General features: G+C 34.2%; 1 protein-coding gene and 1 non-coding gene across 2 annotated transcripts in view; one reads left to right on the top strand and one right to left on the bottom strand.

Moving 5' to 3' along the window:
* Positions 1 to 19895, top strand: part of SPR (Sex peptide receptor) — a 1638905-nt gene that overhangs the window by 604798 nt on the left and 1014212 nt on the right. The gene's annotated exons all lie outside the window — the stretch shown is intronic.
* TRNAN-GUU (transfer RNA asparagine (anticodon GUU)) lies at positions 4565 to 4637 on the bottom strand. The gene has a single exon. It is a non-coding gene; the product is annotated as a tRNA-Asn (tRNA).

Here is a 19895-nt window from a genome sequence, read left to right as displayed (position 1 = left end):
CTTAGGAATAAAAAGAGTGGTTACTTGAAGGAAAAACTGAATGAGGTAGAAAAAATAGTAAGAATAAAAACATTCGAGATTATATAAGGGTACAAAGGAATTTAAAAACGGATATCAGCCAAGGGTAAACGTAATCAAGGATGAGAATGGTGACTTGCTTGCAGACTCTCCATCAATCCTAAACAGATGGAAAAACTATTTTGCGCAACTACTAAATGTACATAGGCCAAATAGAAATGATCAGGACGAAATTCAAATACAAACTGCTGAGTCATTTATACCGGAACCCACAATTTCTGAAGCCGAAATTGCGATAGAAAATCTGAAAAAGCACAAATCTCCAGGTATTGATCAAATTCCAGCAGAATTACTACAAGAGGGTGGAAGGGTATTGTATAGCGAAATTTATAAACTTATACTTGCAATTTGGGAAAAGGAAATTGTACCAGAACAATGGAAGGAGTCCATAATCGTACCTATTTTTAAGAAGGGGGACAACACTAACTGTGGTAACTTTCGAGGAATATCACTTTTGTTGACGTCGTACAAAATCTTGTCGAATATCCTTTTGAGAAGATTAACTTCATATGTAGATGAAATTATTGGGGATCATCAGTGTGGTTTTAGGCGTAATAGATCGACTATTGATCAGATTTTTTTGTATTCGACAGACATTGGAGAAAAAATGGGAGTATAAGGTTACAGTACATCAGTTATTCATAGATTTCAAAAAGGCGTATGACTCGGTTAAGAGAGAAGTTTTATATAATATTCTTATTGAATTTGGTATTCCCAACAAACTAGTTCGATTAATTAAAATGTGTCTTAGTAAAACTTACAGCAGAGTCCGTATAGGTCAGTTTCTATCTGATGCTTTTCCAATTCACTGCGGGCTAAAGCAAGGAGATGCACTATCATCTTTACTTTTTAACTTCGCTCTAGAATATGCCATTAGGAAAGTTCAGGATAACACAAAGGGTTTGGAATTGAACGGGTTACATCAGCTTCTTGTCTATGCGGATGACGTGAATATGGTACGAGAAAATCCACAACGATTAGGGAAAACGCGGAAAATCTAGTTGAAGCAAGTAAAGCGATAGGGTTGGAAGTAAATCCCGAAAAGACAAAGTATATGATTATGTCTCGTGACCAGAATATTGTACGAAATGGAACTATAAAAATTGGAGGGTTATCCTGCGAAGAGGTGGAAAAATTCAAATATCTTGGAGCAACAGTGACAAATAAAAATGACACTCGGGAGGAAATTAAACGCAGAATAAATATGGGAAATGCGTGTTATTATTCGGTTGAGAAGCTTTTGTCATCTAGTCTTCTGTCAAAAAATCTGAAAGTTAAAATTTATAAAACAGTTATATTGCCGGTTGTTCTGTATGGTTGTGAAACTTGGACTCTGACTTTGAGAGAGGAACCGACATTAAGAGTGTTTGAGAATAAGGTTCTTAGGAAAATATTTCGAGCTAAGAGGGATGAAGTTACAGGAGAATGGAGAAAGTTACACAACGCAGAGCTGCACGCATTGTATTCTTCACCTGACATAATTAGGAACATTAAATCCAGACGTTTGAGATGGCCAGGACATGTAGCACGTATGGGCGAATCGAGAAATGCATATAGAGTGTTAGTTGGGAAGCCGGAGGGAAAAGACCTTTAGGGAGGCCGAGACGTAGATGGGAAGATAATATTAAAATGGATTTGAGGGAGGTGGGATATGATGGTAGAGACTGGATTAATCTTGCTCAGGATAGGGACCAATGGCGGGCTTATGTGAGGGCGGCAATGAACCTCCGGGTTCCTTAAAAGCCATTAAGTAAGTAAGTTATGTTTATTTTGGCTTGATACGATAGTTTTATTATATTTAGATTTGTTATGTTTGGTCATGTTCAGTTTTTTCTTTTGTTTTTAGAAGTATTTTTATTTCTTCAGGTTAATTCCAATTTCTATAGTTGATTTGTTCAGGTTAGCTGTAGTTAGTTTAGCTTAAATATTTTTAAGTTAGTTACGATTTTTAAATTAATTCTGATTTAAGTTAGTTCTAGCTTTTTTTAAGTTTTGTTTTAGTTTTTTTGGGTAAGACCTTATTTTTACAACAGTTTTGATTTCTTCGATTAGTTATTGTTTCTTTAGTTTAGATTCGATTAATTTAGATTTTTAGGTTAGTTTTGTTTTGTTTAGGTTAGTGCTTGTTTGTTTAGATATATTCTGATTTATTTACGTTAGTTATCTATTTCAATTAGTTTTGATTTGTTTTAGGTTAGTTTATATTATTGTTCAGTTTAGATTTTATTTGTTAAGTTAATTTTTATGTATTTAGGTTAGTTGTGATTTTTTCGGTTAGTTTTGATTTGTTCATTTTAGTTTTAATTTGTTTAGATTAGTTTTATTTGCTTAGTTTCGTTTTAAATAGTTTAGGTTAGTTTTGATTTGTTTAGGTTAGTATTGATTTCTTTAGGTTAGTTTTGTTTACGATGTAAGAGTAATGGAACGGAGAAAAATTCTCTCCGGCGCCGCGATTTGAACCGGGGTTTTCATCTCTACGTGCTGATGCTTTATCCACTAAGCCATACCGGATACCTACCCCGGCGTCGGACAGAAATCGTCTCAGATTAAGTTCCAACTCTTGGGTTCCCTCTAGTGGCCGCCCTCTGCACTACGTCATAGATGTCTATGAACGTAGGACTAAAGTCCACACATGTGCTGAGGTGCACTCGTTATGAGTGACTAGCTGGCCGGGATCCGACGGAATAAGCGCCGTCTTAAATCACGAGCTGAAAACCCGGGTTCAAATCCCGGCGCCGGAGAGAATTTTTCTCCATTCCATTACTCTTTGATCGTATGATGACGCAGAATATCTGCATGGAAATATCATATGTACTTCGGTACATTAAAATAATATATAAAATAATAGTTTTGTTTAGGTTAATTCTTGTTTGTTTAGGTATCTTCTGGTTTGTTTGCTTTATTTGTTTGAATTAGTTTTTATTCCTTTTAGGTTACTTTAGATTTATTCAGTTTAGTTTTTATTTTTATAAGTTAATTTTTATTTGTTTAGGTTAAGTTTTATTTGTTCAGTTTCGTTTTGAATACATTAGGTACGTTTTGATTTTTTAGGTTAGTTCTGATTTATTTACGTTAGTTTTCATTTGTTTGGGTTAGCTTTAATTTTTTTAGGTTAGTAAACGTTTTTAGGTTATATACCATTAAGTACGAGAAAAATTCGTACCGGCACCGGGAATCGAACCCAGGACCTCTCAGCTGTGCGCGCTGAGTGCTCTCTAACCAACTGAGCTATGCCGGGACCCGATTCACGACGCCGGCCGAACTCCTCTCGTAGTATCGTGTTACAGCCTTACGGTTTTTAGGTTAGTTTTGATTCGTTTAGGTTAGTGCATGTTTGTTTAGGTTAGTTTTCATTTATTTAGTTTAGTCCTTATTTGTTTAGGTTACTTTTGGTATGTTCAAGTTAGTTTTGGATAACTTTGATTATAGGTTAGTGTTGTTGTTAGTATTGTTGCTTTTTGTGTAGGTTATTTTTTGTGTATTAAGTTATTTTTGTTTGTTGTACTTCACTTTTTTATTATTTTTTTTCACAATGTTTTTTTTATTTTATCAGTTGCAATTAGTACTATATAAGTATTTGTTTTGGCTTGTTAGAATGGTTTCATTTTATTTTGTTTTGATTTGTTATCTTTAGGCTTGTTTGTGGCGGGTTTGTAATGTATTTCTTATAATAAGATTTATTAAACACAATGTGCACATTGTTACATTTTAGTCAAAAGTTGTCTTCTTTTGCGCAGAACATTAGTGTCTCAGTCCTTGCTTGGCAGGTGAGTATATGGTACTGACCGCAGCTGTGCCCACAGAGGGTGCAGATGCACTTCTCTGAGGCCGAGTGGTATCCTCGTTTGGCACAAATCCTATGGTGTCACCCTTGGGCCGCCGTCCTCGTGAACTCGTGACGTAGTAGGCTTCTTCCATTCTTCCGTGTTCATGGCTGGCGTCTGAAGGAATTCCTGGTCCACGTCTGCTGCTTTTTCTTCTCTGTCCCTAACGTGGGCCTCATATGCTGGTGTGGGTTGAAGGCCGTTGCTCGTCATCAGCTCTCTTACGAAGAAATCCGTGTCCATTAGTAGGTATACCAGCCTCGTTTGAGTTGTTCTTGACACTTGAAGAGCTCCTTTTAGGTATGTCTTATTCGATCAGGTTAGCTTCTGATTCCTTAGGTTAGTTTTAGTTTGAATAATTTCAAGGGAAAAATTGTTCCGGGGCCGGGTATCGAACCCGGGATCTTTGGTTTAACGTACCAACGCTCTACAAACTGAGCTACCCGGGAACTCTACCAGACGCCGATCCAATTTTTCCCTCTATATCCACAGACCTCAAAGAGGGCTGACAACCGTCAAGCAACCAACTTCGAGTGCACACTAACTCCGTGTGACTTAAATTGTGGTTTTCTGTTAACGAACAGTGACATGTATTATGCAAATCAAGATTTCAGGTATAACTCCCTGTGAAGATGATTTGAATAATTTCGAGGGAAAAATTGTTCCGGGGCCGGGTATCGAACCCGGGACCTTTGGTTTAACGTACCAACGCTCTACCAACTGAGCTACCCGGGAACTCTACCAGACGCCGATCCAATTTTTCCCTCTATATCCACAGACCTCAAAGAGGGCTGACAACCGTCAAGCAACCAACTTCGAGTGCACACTAACTCCGTGTGACTTAAATTGTGGTTTTCTGTTAACGAACAGTGACATGTATTATGCAAATCAAGATTTCAGGTATAACTCCCTGTGAAGATGAGGGAAAAATTGGATCGGCGTCTGGTAGAGTTCCCGGGTAGCTCAGTTGGTAGAGCGTTGGTGCGTTAAACCAAAGGTCCCGGGTTCGATACCTGGCCCCGGAACAATTTTTCCCTTGAAATTATTCAAATCATCTTTACAGGGAGTTACACCTGAAATCTTGATTTGCATAGTTTTAGTTTGTTTAGAATAGTAACTCAGCACGACGCTCCATTTTTTACTCGCAGCAAGGACTTGGTATTGATTTTACATAAAATGAGTATCCCGCGAAGTCATTCTAGAAGGTACGACATACCGTACTGAAAAATTTCTACTTCACCAGGGCATGAACCCGATGTCTCCAGCTCCCAGTCTCCAAAGGGACGACTCCACCTATGTTTCTACGTCTATGAGCGAACATTTCAATCGATCAAGAAAAGTGCCTTTAAATTTCTTTCTAGTAGACCTAGAGTGGACGTCCAGTGTCCCTCTTTTTGTTCATTGCATCTGAGATTTGAATTTTCGACTCAGCGAGCCGAAAGGATGCAGCTAGCTGGTAGAAAAGTGCCTGCACAAAGCTAGCTCACGCGTCGCTGATGCCTGTAACAACTGAACGTCGCAGCGCTGACGCTGCCAGCCACTTGACTATGGATTGCTGTTGACCAGCTGACTGATTTTTATCAAAAGTAGCGACCTTCGATTCCAGGAACATTATGTGACATTTACAGTATATTCATTACTTTGCCGTACCACAAGACTATGTTAATAAATTTCATATCTACGTTTTCTTTCAGAGTGATGGCTTTTTACGCTGGTAACACAGGTTCGAATCCCTGTGGGTACACGTGGAATTTGTGGTGGATGAATACGGAGTTAGTTGATAGGTTTTCGCTACCGGAATTCTATCGCTACTTTATTAAGCATCACAAATAATCACACAAAATGCAAACTTAAAATTACTTGCTTACAAATGGCTTTTAAGGAACCCGGAGGTTTATAGCCGCCCTCACATAAGGCCGCCATCAGTCCCTATCCTGAACAATATTAATCCAGTCTCTACCATCATATCACAACTCATTCGAATCCATTTTAATATTATCCTCCCATCTACGTCTCGGACTCCCCAAAGGTCTTTTTCCCTCAGGTCTTCTAACTAACACTCCATAGGCATTTCTGGATTCGCACATACGTGCTATATGCTCTGCCCATCTCAAACGTCTGCATTTAATGCTCCTAATTATGTCAGGTGAAGAATACAATGCGTGCAGTTCTGTGTTGTGTAACTTTCTCCATTCTCCTGTAAGTTCATTCCTCTTAGCCTCAAATATTTTGCTAAGCACCTTATTCTCAATCACCCTTAACCTCTGTTCCTCTCTCAAAGTAGGAGTCCAAGTTTCACAACCATACAGAACAACCGGTAATATAACTGTTTTATAAATTGTAACATTTAGCTTTTTTTTTTTTTTTAAGCCTTGTGGATGACAAAAGATTCACAACCGAATAATAGCAGGCATTTTCGATATTTATTCTGCGTTTAATTTCCTCCCGAGTGTCATTTATATTTGTTATTGTTGCTCCAAAGTATTTACATTTTTCCATCTTTCCGAAGGATAAACTTCCAAAATTGTTATATTTCCATTTCGTACAATATTCTGGTCACGAGACATAATCATATACTTTCTTTTTCGGGATTACTTCTACTTACTACTGCTGTTGTTTTTATTACTACTGCTTTAGCTATTGCTAATACAGGGACATCATTTTATTTTTACTAACATTGTTAATATTAACCTGGCTATACCTTTGGATTAACGGTTGAGAACCGGAAAAACCGTTTGCTACCCCCTTCCACGACTGGAGTTCGATGATACTGCTTTAAAATACAAACAAATCACTTTACTAGGTACAGGAGGGAAGAAAAGTAGTTCATCCATTTACATTAGTAGGAAATATCGCGATTTTGAGTTTGATAATTTTCATTAGGTTTTTATTTAATCAAAATACAGTACAGTATTAACAATAAGTGTTTTTACTCACGAACTGAGTTATCCATTCGAACATATTCATTATGCAGTGTATATTATAGGCCTACTGTCTACAGCACATTAGCGTACAATATAGAGAGTGAAGTTAAATTGAAAAATAATCATAATATGGATATTTAAACACATTTTTTAAAATAGTGGCCGTTCATTTCGATGCATACTTTAGTGCATATTATGACATTATAGTCTATTGTACCTAATTCCAATTATCAGTTTCGTCCTTCGTATTAGTAACTCATGTTAAAATAATTCTGTACCTACTCTATAAAAGAGTACCTTACGTACTGTAAATTCAATCTTCACTTCTGCCCGATCCAAAAAGATATAATTACTCAGACATGCTATCTACTGTCCGTCCAAGTGGTTATGTCGCAGGATCATAGAAAGGGGGGAAATGACGTGACAGTTACTTAAGGAGGCCCTTTTCTTTAAGTTATTTTAAACAGTTGTATAATATTACGTAGATGTACAATTCCTAACAGAAATTAATGTTTTCATAAAAGAGCTAAGACAGCCCAGCCACTAGCCTTTATAGAGTGGCGAGCAGAAGCAGGTGGGGGGAAATCGGGATGCGACGTAGGCAAACGGACGACAGTAACTGTGCGAAAATATTATTCAATATTGAAAGCTCTTTCGTTACTGGAAAACGCGAACATATTTCTGGAACGTACTGTACTCACTAAGTCAGTACTGTTTACTATATGCGGCCTTGGTTCTGTGTGGAGCACAGTTGAAACTTCATTAGTAGAAGGGGTGGGAGTGAAGTACATTCAAAAACTCAGGTACAATAAAAATTGAAGTAAAAATAAAATGATGTCCCTGTATTACTACTACTGCTACCACTTCTGATTTTAGATCGCGTTTATAAAGGCGTTTTTTGTAAGATTGGCCTATTGCTTATTCCCTTTTAAAATTATACTGCAGAAATTTATGCCTCTAATAGCCGATGTCTGATATAAATAAAAATCAATAATTTATAACGTAGCTTTAAAAATTGACGATATTTCGGCACGCTCACCAAAATTACTGTTCGATTTCCCATAATTCCTAATGGCTTCATGAATACTTTAACCTAATACCTCTCGTTTAATCTCGTCTCCTTGAAACTCTCCGATTGGAGGCATAGAATATTTATGCTTACTGCCACGTCTGAATGCAGACAATAAGCGGGTGTCCTCATCCATCACGTGGGCTGATTTGAAGCTCCAGGGGTTATTACGACCATCTGTAAGCAGAAAATATCCCTGTCGTTTGATTAATTTACCATTATTCGAAGGTCAGAGAAATGAAAACCATAAAACAGGTAGCTTACAATTCATGTGAATGAAATGGACAAAAAGTTATACAGGGTGTTTCAAAATATTTGTTGAGGGATTAGAAAGCGTGTTTTTCGACGTAGAGCTTTAAGATTCGTTTTTGAGAAAGGAACCAAACACCCTTTGTGACGAAGACATAATTCCTCACTATACGATTCATGTGTTACGTAAGAATTCAATCCCTTTGTCATGCTGTCAGTCATTTTACTCTTTACAGTTTAGTCTCTTGAACTAATATTTAGAGAACATACGCAGATTAAAATAATATATGAACCTACATAAGAATATGAACTTTTGTTTTCCAGATTTGGCGCAAATATTTTTGTAATCTGAAAATGTAGGATATTTTATTTCATTTACGAATTCTCTAGTAAAAAGTTTTGTTGTGGCTTGCAAAGGTTCTGGGGCTCTTTTCGACTGCTGTCAGGCCATGAAGAAACACATGGCCAAGCAACATGGCTGTTATGTGTTATTTGAAACTGATATGTGATTTGTGTTGTTATTTCATGATCAAATTAAAGTAAAAATGGAATAACATTGTATGATACATATTCATAAACTTATCTTTATGACCCTCGTGTGTTTGTGAAACTCGTTTTTGGCTCGTTTTATAAACTGTACACTCGTGCCAAAAGTGAATCTTTACGGACTTGTATCATTAACATTATCATCAAATTATGGTTTATTTAACGACGCTCGCAACTGCAGAGGTTATATCAGCGTCGCCGGTGTGCCAGAAGTTTGTCCCGTAAGAGTTCTGTTACATCCCAGTAAATCTACTGACATGAGCCTGTCGCATTTAAGCACACTTCCAACGATCTGGGCCGGGATCGAACTCACATCATCGGACACAGAAGGCCATAATTGTATGATAAATAGCTATTTAGTTATGTACCATAGGCTGTTAATTTTAATTTGTTTTTATTTACGTAAACAATGATCAACAATGAGGCCAACACAAAAAATTATCTTCGTAAATACTGGTTTGAAGTGATTTATTAAAGAATGTATTCAAGACCAAGGGAATATTTTGTACGGAATAATTTTAAAGCTTCACCTTTACTAAGTTGAAATAATTTTTTCGTCTCTCTGATTTATAGTATCCGTTTTTAAAACATAATATAGGCCCAATCCTTCGGTATGTTGTCATCAGTGAGAAAAACGCGGGAATCGAACTCGTTCTTGAAGATTGACAAGCTCGCTACCTAAACCGCTGTCCAAAGGGCTTAACTTTAGAATTAATTTGTAAGTCATTAAATGAAAAGGAGGGGGTCTAATGCACAGGGGCATTGAACATGACGTCACTCCACAGGCCGCGTTATGATTTACGAGCTAGTTGGACGGTAGGACCCGGATATAGCGCCACTAACTGCAATTGCTTAAGATGTTGACGAAGACGGATTGTTATCGCTCCCAACTAGAAATAATTATGGATTATGTCCTTCCGCTCAACCGCCATCAATCTTGCATTGCGATCTCAGCCCCACCACGTGACAGTTCGATGAAACAGTGGAAGTCACTGCCTTCTACATAGTTTGGGTTATTAATTTTCTGTAGTGTCAGTCACGTAATGGGTAAAGTACATTCAGCACGCCTGTTCGATCCCAATTGAGGGTTATGAAATTTTAGGAGGGAAGATTTGTGACTCCGGCTTCTGCTGCTTCTGTATAAATGACGGTTTATTTATGTAATTTTTTGTTCAATTGTTGCATTAATTAATTTTAATTTTATTTAGTTAATAAATTAATTTTGAGTTTATTTATTTATTTTTAATTTTATTTCATTACTTAATTCATTTCAATTTTATTTATTTATGTAATTATTCAATTAATTAATTTTCATTTTATTCATTTAGTTAATTGATTTAATTGTATTTATTTATTTATTTTATTTACTTATTTAGTTAATTAATCAAATAATATTAATCTTATTTATTTAATTAATTAAATTTTATTTTCTATGTGTTTAATTAATTTTGATTTTAATAATTTAATTTAATTATTTCGTTTTATTTATTTATTTTATATATCTAATTATTTAATTTTAATTTCATTCATTTAATTCATTATTTTTATTTCCTTTATTTAATTTTTATCTAATTTATTTCTTTAATTTATTAATTAAGTTATTTAACTAATTAATTATTTTGTTTATTTATATTATTAATTTAATTTAGTTAATTTAAATTTAATTAATCGATTTGTATTTTATTAATATATTTATTTGTTTTTATTTTGTTTATTTAATTTAATTTATTTATTTTTATTATGTTTATTTCATTTTTTTTATTTATTTAATTGATTTGTTTAATTGTTTATTTTATTTATTTAAATTGCTTATTTAATTTTATTCCTTAATTAATTTTATTTATTTAACTAATGTATTTATTAATTTTATTTATTTATTTATTTAATGTATTCATTCTATTTGTTTCATGTATTCCGTTAATTAATTAAATAATTTTGTTATATTTATTTATTAATTTTATTTATTTATTTCATTTCTGTATTTTATTTATTTTATTTTATGAACTAATGTGTGTTATTTATTGATTTAGTTTTATTTAATTAATTAATTAACTTACTTATTTACTTATTCATTCATTTATTTGCTCTATTTATTTATTTACTTATTTATTTACTTAGTTACTTATTTACTCATTCATTCCTTTAATTATATGTTTATTTATTCATTTATTTTTAATTAACTTATTTATTTATTTATTCACCTATTTATTTATTTATTCATTCATTCATTTGGAAGTGTTGAGGCCATAAGGCCTTCTCTTTCACTAGTGAAGAAAGATGAATGAAGTCAAAATTGTATGCAAGGCTGGCTATTATTTCGTTCCCAACTCTTACGATTATTGCGACCTCTAAAGGAGAAGAATGAAACCATGTCGACTCATAAATCATAGAATTGCTTTGTAACAAAACTATGTTCATTTTACATAAAAAAAACTCTCAATCTTTATCAGATACATGACTAATTGAAATGTGCAATGATTTAATATCACTGATTGACTGCAAAATGGAAACATAAATCGCCTATGAGAAATAAAACCATAGGCTTTATAATTATATGCATATCAAAGAAAATTGATACATCGTAATATTATATATCAATAAATATTTTTTTCTTTCAAACTTCTATCTCAAAACACAAGGATAATAAAAATAAAGACAAGTTTGTTTATAGATCGCAGGCAAAGAGAAAAGTAAAGATATCGCTGGAGTGTCAGCAGTTATTTCTTGGGTATACAGGGTGGAAGTGAAATAACATTGGACATTTTTAGAATATAACAAAAAAATATAATACCATATTGGTGAAAAGTTCATACATTTTTCAGAAAAAATGTTTTTTCTCCCCCCAAATGTTTATTCGGTAACTATTGCGAGTAGGATCGTGATTTTTGTCTACATCGATAGAAAATCTAATAAAGAATAATTTATCCCTCTGGCGTATTTCAATAGCGTGGACGGTTTTCGTGTAAATTTAATTTAAAAACCACTAATTTCAAGCCACTGAACGATGCGAGCAATTTCAACGTAGTGACCAGAGAGGGAGGTGAGACAGATCTGAATTCGTTCACCTCTTACATCTCTATTACAAGAAGAGAGAAGACTGTGTTAGCGGCGATGTTGCCAAACTGCTGAAACTTCCAAATTAATTCTCTACTTAACCATGCATTTAATTACAAAACGTAATGTAGGTTTTCTGTTCATTAAAGTGTACTCTATCGTCCCTTTTAATCTACAGGATTATTTCGCTTCCACCCTGTATAACATCTGAAAAAGACAGAAACGTGTTATTCCAACACGGGCAAGCAAACTGTATCTTCTGTATGGATAATGAGGGCAAACGAGTGACAGAAAAGAAACTATAATATCTACCTTGTTTGAAAAATCATCATCTAAATTATCATTATCATCAATTCCTTTTTTTATTATATTTTTAAGCATTTTCCGGGCTGCCTTTTTTCTCATTTTTCAGTGATATTTTCGACTAGTTGTTAGGACACTATATCGTAGGGATATTTTCGATTTTCCTCCCCTTCTAACTCATAATATTGTTAGTAACATTGTTGCAAATTCGAGTCAACTTAGTCGGGGTTTGAACATGGACCTCTAGCATAAAAACCGCAGTTGTAATTCGTGACACAAAAATAATTTCAAACGCTTCCGTGACATTTCGTCAGTGAATATGAATCGTGTATAGCTGAAACAGTTGGGCTGTGGTAGCAGCCAGGAACTTGACAAATTCTGTTGGCTGGGATTACCGCTATGACTGCACATCATAGACTGCTTCGTGCTTCACAGGCAGCCTAGCGGCCTTCACAGGCGCTTATAACGCGAGCGAGGACGGCTCTTAGTCGTAAGCACTTTATCTGCCTCTCTCATCTCATTTCTATCACTAATACACAAGCCATATACAGGGTGTACACGATATGAGTATACAGATGGTACGGTTCGCTAAAGAAAAAGAATGCTGTACCCGAAATGATATACCGTGTGTTTCTCGAGGTGTCGGACGTAGAGATTTAACATTGTCATAAGAAACATGTATAAAAACAATGAAGAAATAACTTAATCAGCGAGCCAATTCTAGACTTTAGCAGGCTTTGACAATTTGTAAAACAAGAAAACATCATATTTTTGGTTGCTAAGTCAAAGCCTGATGTTCTCTTGATTTACAAATTGTCAAAGCCTTCTATTTTCTAAGCATGGCCCACTGATTATGTTATTGCTCAGGATTCTTACGGAAATGTTAATTCCCTTGTCCTATACGAAAGAAAAACAGGTATAATTTCTCACTACAATTATTGTTTCGCTCTCCTTTAAGTTCGGTAGTTCGTTATGTTACCAATTATTCATCTTTTAAAAAAGAGATTAATCCTAAAATTTTATCATTTACAAGATACACACTATCTCCTGAAAGCAAAAGTCAGGACTGAAGACAGAGCTAGAAAACATGACAGGGGCCCTTTAAGTTCCAAGGTTAACATAGGGTCTCGAAGCTAATACAAGTTCTAGACCAACTTGTAGTATAGTGCCATGATCTTTTTTTCAACCTGCTCGGTTATATTACGAATTATTTTTGTTTTTATACTCGATTCTTTTCTATTCAATTCTACTGTAAACATTTCTGTTGTACTATTTTCTATACTACTCATTTCTATTAAGGAACCCGGAGGTTCATTGCCACCCTCACATAAGTCCGCCATCGGTCACTATCCTGACCATCTACGTCTCGGCCACCCCAAAGATCTTTTTCTCTCAAGCCTCCCAACTAACACTATATATACATTTCTGGATTTTCCCATACGTGCTACATGCCCTGCCCATCTCAAACGTCTGGATTTAATGTTCCTAATTATGTCAGGTGAAGAATACAATGCGTGCAGTTCTGTGTTGTGTAACTTTTTCCATTCTCATTTATATTATAGCCATTTTTATTCTACTCTTTTCCATTTCATTATATTCTGTTCTTTTCTATTCTACTCAATTCTTTCTACTCTTTTATATGGTACTCTATTCTATACTACAGTAGTATATTTTATTTTCTCTTCTATATTGTACTCAATTTTTTCTACTCTATTCTGTTCTACTTTATTTTCTCTATTCTATTCCACTCAATTTTTTGTACTTTATTATATTTTCTCTTTTCTATTCTACTTCATTTTTCTACTCTGTTCCATTCCACTTTATTCTATTTTCGCGTTTCTACGCTACTACTAAATATTTTCTACTCTATTCTATTCCAATTTATTCTGTTTTTTTCTTTTCTATCCTACTCAAATTTTCTACTCTTTTATATTCTACACTCTTTCTATTTTATTCTATTTTCTCTTTCTACTCTATTCCATTACACTTTATTCTATTTTCACTTTTCTACTCTACTAAATTTTTTATACTCTATTCTATTCCAATTTATTCTGTTTTTTCTTTTCTATCCTACTCAAATGTTCTACTCTTTTATATTCTACATTCTTTCTGTTTATTCTATTTTCTCTTTCTACTCTATTCCATTACACTTTGTTCTATTTTCGCTTTTCTACTCTACTAAATTTTTTCTACTCTACTAAATTTTTTCTACTCTATTCCATTCCAATTTATTGTTTTTTTTTCTTTTCTATTGTACTCAAATTTTCTACTCTTTTATATTCTACACTCTTTCTATTTCATTCTATTTTCTCTTTCTACTCTATTTCATTACACTTTATTCTATTTTCACTTTTCTACTCTACTAAATTTTTTCTACTCTATTCTATTCCAATTTATTCTGTTTTTTCTTTTCTATCCTACTCAAATGTTCTACTCTTTTATATTCTACATTCTTTCTGTTTATTCTATTTTCTCTTTCTACTCTATTCCATTACACTTTATTCTATTTTCGCTTTTCTAATCTACTAAATTTTTTCTACTCTATTCCATTCCAATTTATTGTTTTTTTTTCTTTTCTATTGTACTCAAATTTTCTACTCTTTTATATTCTACATTCTCTCTATTTTATTCTATTTTCTCTTTCTACTCTATTCCATTACACTTTATTCTATTTTCGCTTTTCTACTCTACTAAATTTTTTCTACTCTATTCCATTCCAATTTATTGTTTTTTTTTCTTTTCTAGTGTACTCAAATTTTTTACTCTTTTATATTCTGCACTCTTTCTATTTTATTCTATTTTCTCTTTTCTATTGTCGGCCTCGGTAGCGTAGTTGGTATAGCGCTGGCCTTCTATGCCCGAGGTTGCGGGTTCGGTCCCGACCCAGGCCGATGGCATTTAAGTGTGTTTAATTGTGACAGGCTCTTGTAGTAGATTTACTGGCATGTAAAAGAACTGCGGGACAAAATTCCGGCACACCGGCGACGCTGATATAACCTCTGCAGTTGCGAGCGTCGTTAAATAAAACATAACATTAACTTTAACTCTTTTCTATTCCACTCAAATTTTGCTTTTCTGCTCCATTCCACTTTATTCTATTTTTCTCTTTCCTGCTCATTTTTGCTCTATTCTACTTTATTCTATTTTTCTTTTTCCCATTTCACTCAATTTTTCTGCTCATTTTAGTCTACTCTTTTATATTCTGTCTTTTTCTATTATACTCTTTTCTACTTCACCGCTTTCTATATTATTCTACTTTCTTCTATTCTATTAATTTTTATTGTTTTCTGCTCTATTAAATCCTACTTTATTTGATTTTTGATTACACTCTATTCTGTTCTACGCTATTCTGTTGTAATCTTTTCTACAGTCCTTTTTTGTATTCTATTCAACTCTGGATGTTCTACTATTTTCTTTCCTATTTTACTCTTTTGTATTCAAATCATTTCATTCTACTCTCTTCTACTCCACTCTCTTTTATTCCACACTACACTACTCTGCTATATTGTATTCTACTCTTTTCTATTGTAATCAACTCTATTATAATCGATTCTGTTCTAAATATCTCTATTTTATTCAACTCTTTTCTATTCCATTCTGCTCTTCTATTTTGCCCCCTTTCTTTTCTACTCTACTGGTTTATTTTCCATTCTATGCTTCCTTTCTATTCTATTCTACTATTTTCTGTTCTAATTTGTTCTATTCTTTTCTATTATACTCGATTCTATTGTACTGGATTTTATTCTGCTCATCTATCTTACACTTTTCTACCCTATTTTATTTTTTTGTCCGTTTTATTCTGCTCTCTCTTAGCGAAATTTTTTTGCACTCCTATATTTTATTACATTTTTATATTTTATTTTTTTTCTCTTTCAATACATTACCCTCTGCTCCTCCATCTTTCGCGCATTCTATCCTACTCAACTTTATCTACTCTTGTATATTCTAGTCTATTATATTTTACTTTATTCTATTTTTCTTATTTCTATTCACTGAACTTTATTTTTTATTCTTCTCTTTTATATTCCACGCTTTTCTACTCCACTGCTTCCTATTTCATTCCACTTTTTTCTATTCTACTCATTTTTTATTGTTTTCGTCTCTATTAAATCCTACCCTATTTGATTACACTCTATTCTATTCTGTTCTAATCTTTTCTACAATAAGTTTTTCTATTCTATTCAGCTCAGAATGTTCTACTATTTTCTATTGTAATTTAATCTACTCTCTTCTACTCCAATATGTTCTATTCCAATCTGTTTTATTCCACCCTATTATACTGTACTCTTTTCTGTTCTGCTGTCTTCTGTTTCACTTCTCACTACTGTGCTATGTTGTATTGTACTCTTTTCTATTGTAATCGGCTGTATTATAATCCATTTGAAACTGACGGACACTGGAAAGTTTTCTTTTCTCAATCGTACTATCAAAGACTGGAATGCTTTACCTGCAGACTTACTAAAGGCTTTACCAACAACCAAAAATGTATTTAAAAATAGGCTTAAGGACCTTACTAATAGACGGTAATTATACACACTATTTAAAGGCTGTAAATGATATTTTGTTATTGAAGTGTTGTATCAGTGAAGAATTATGTTGTGTCAGTGAAGTGTGTTGTGTCAGTGAAATGTGTTGTTCCTGTCAGTGAAGCTTTATAGTTTATAGTGGCAGTGCAAAGTATTTGAACAGTGAAATGTTTTCGAAGTGTTAGTGAAATCAGGATAGTATCAGTGAAATGTGTCGTAGTTCCAGTGCAGTGAGTGAGTTGACAGCGAAATGAGTGTAGTGCTGAAAGGTACTTGTGCAGGTATGAACATATCATACTCGTGGGTTTTAGTTCGAACTTAGGGTTAAGATACAAATTAGATTTATTTCAAATGTTATTTTAAGTGATCGTGCTTCATTTAATTTATTATTAGCCGTTATTTACTTACTTACTTACTTACAAATGGCTTTTAAGGAACCCGAAGGTTCATTGCCGCCCTCACATAAGCCCGCCAGCGGTCCCTATCCTGTGCAAGATTAATCCAGTCTCTATCATCATACCCCACCTCCCTCAAATCCATTTTAATATTATCCTCCCATTTACGTCTCGGCCTCCCTAAAGATCTTTTTCCCTCCGGTCTCCCAACTAACACTCTATATGCATTTCTGGATTCGCCCATACGTGCTACATGCCCTGCCCATCTCAAACGTCTGGATTTCATGTTCCTAATTATGTCAGGTGAAGAATACAATGCGTGCAGTTCTGTGTTGTGTAACTTTCTCCATTCTCCTGTAACTTCATCCCTCTTAGCCCCAAATATTTTCCTTAGCACCTTATTCTCAAACACCCTGAACCTATGTTCCTCTCTCAGAGTGAGAGTCCAAGTTTCACAATCATACAGAAGAACCGGTAATATAACTGTTTTATAAATTCTAACTTTCAGATTTTTGGACAGCAGACTGGATGATAAGAGCTTCTCAACCGAATAATAACACGCATTTCGCATATTTATTCTGTGTTTAATTTCCTCCCGAGTGTCATTTATATTTGTTACTGTTGCTCCAAGATATTTGAATTTTTCCACCTCTTCGAAGGATAAATCTCCAATTTTTATATTTCCATTTCGTACAATATTCTGGTCACGAGACATAATCATATACTTTGTCTTTTCGGGATTTACTTCCAAACCGATCGCTCTACTTGCTTCAAGTAAAATTTCCGTGTTTTCCCTAATCGTTTGTGTATTTTCTCCTAACATATTCACGTCATCCGCATAGACAAGAAGCTGATGTAACCCGTTCAATTCCAAACCCTGCCTGTTATCCTGAACTTTCCTAATGGCATATTCTAGAGCGAAGTTAAAAAGTAAAGGTGATAGTGCATCTCCCTGCTTTAGCCCGCAGTGAATTGGAAAAGCATCAGATAGAAACTGACCTATACGGACTCTGCTGTATGTTTCACTGAGACACATTTTAATTAAACGAACTAGTTTCTTGGGAATACCAAATTCAATAAGAATATCATATAATACTTCCCTCTTAACCGAGTCATAGCCTTTTTGAAATCTATGAATAACTGATATACTGTACCCTTATACTCCCATTTTTTCTCCATTATCTGTCGAATACAAAAAATCTGATCAATAGTCGATCTATTACGCCGAAAACCGCACTGATGATCCCCAATAATTTCATCTACGAACGGAGTTAATCTTCTCAAAAGAATATTGGACAAAATTTTGTACGACGTCAACAAAAGTGATATTCTTCGAAAGTTACCACAGTTGGTTTTGTCCCCCTTTTTAAAAATAGGTACAATTATGGACTCCTTCCATTGTTCTGGTACAATTTCCTTTTCCCATATAGCAAGTACAAGTTTATAAATTTCGCTATATAATGCACTCCCACCCTCTTGTATTAATTCTGCTGGAATTTGATCGATACCTGGAGACTTGTACTTTTTCAGATTTTCTATCGCAATTTCGACTTCTGAAGGCGTGGGTTCGGGTATAAATGGCTCAGCAGTTTGTATTTCAATTTCGTCCCTATCATTTCTATTTGGCCTATGTACATTTAGTAGTAGCGCAAAATAGTTTTTCCATCTGTTTAGGATGGATGGAGAGTCTGCAAGCAAGTCACCATTCTCATCCTTGATCACGTTTACCCTTGGCTGATATCCGTTCTTAAATTCCTTTATACCCTTATATAAATCTCGAATGTTTTTATTCTTACTATTTGTTTCTACCTCATTCAGTTTTTCCTTCAAGTAACCTCTCTTTTTATTCCTAAGTGTACGACTTGCTTCCCGTCTTTCATTGAAATAATTATCTCTCTTCTCCTCAACTGGATCCTGTAAGAATTTCAATTTTGCCTGTTTCCTTCTTTCTACTACCATGCAACAATCTTCATCAAACCACGGTTTCTTTTTCTTAGTTTCATAATAACCTATGCTCTGCTCAGCTGCAATTTTGATACTATCTCTGATATTTTCCCACACGCTATTAACATCTAATTCTTTCTCAACTTCGTCGGAACTTTCTAAAGTGGCAAACCCATTCGAAATTTCGACTTGATAATTTTGCTTAACTTCCTCGTCCTTTAATTTCAAAATATTGAATTTAGTAATATTAACTTGTTGCTCTACTCGCTTGGCTACTGATAATCTTTCTCTTAATTCTCCAATCACCAAATAATGGTCAGAATTACAGTCTGCACCCCTGAAAGTTCGAATATCTACTATACTAGTATGTCTCCGTTTATCTATCAAGATGTGATCTATTTGGTTGTGTGTCAATCCATCTGGAGAAGTCCAAGTATATTTATGTATATTCTTATGGGGGAATGTTGTACTTTTGACAATTAAATTTTTCGATATGGCAAAGTTGACTAATCTAACTCCATTGTCACTACTAATTGCGTGTAGGCTCTCTTTTCCAATAGTTGGTCTAAAAATATCCTCCCGTCCTACTTTAGCATTGAAATCCCCCAATAAAATTTTCATGTGATATCTAGGGAACTGATCAAAAGTATGTTCCAATTCCTCATAGAAGCTATACTTTATATGGTCGTCTTTCTCTTCTGTAGGGGCGTGAGCATTTATAACTATGATGTCGCACCATCTACCCTGAAGTACTAAATATGATAACCTGTCACTGATAAATTCGACCTTTTTTACTGCTGATTTTATTCTTTTATGAACAAAGAATCCTGTTCCTAATTGGTGATTATTGTTTCCTTCCCCATAATACAAAAAGTAATCTCCTATTTGTGATATGCCATTCCCATCTAACCTAACCTCTTGTACTCCTACGAAGTCTATTCTATATCTAGCTAGTTCTTTAGCTACTAATGTTACCCCTCCTG

This window comes from Periplaneta americana, chromosome 12, assembly GCF_040183065.1.
Source record: "Periplaneta americana isolate PAMFEO1 chromosome 12, P.americana_PAMFEO1_priV1, whole genome shotgun sequence".
Lineage (NCBI taxonomy): Eukaryota > Metazoa > Arthropoda > Insecta > Blattodea > Blattidae > Periplaneta > Periplaneta americana.
Note: the sequence above shows the minus strand (reverse complement) of the source record. Positions and strands in the feature narration are given on the sequence as shown.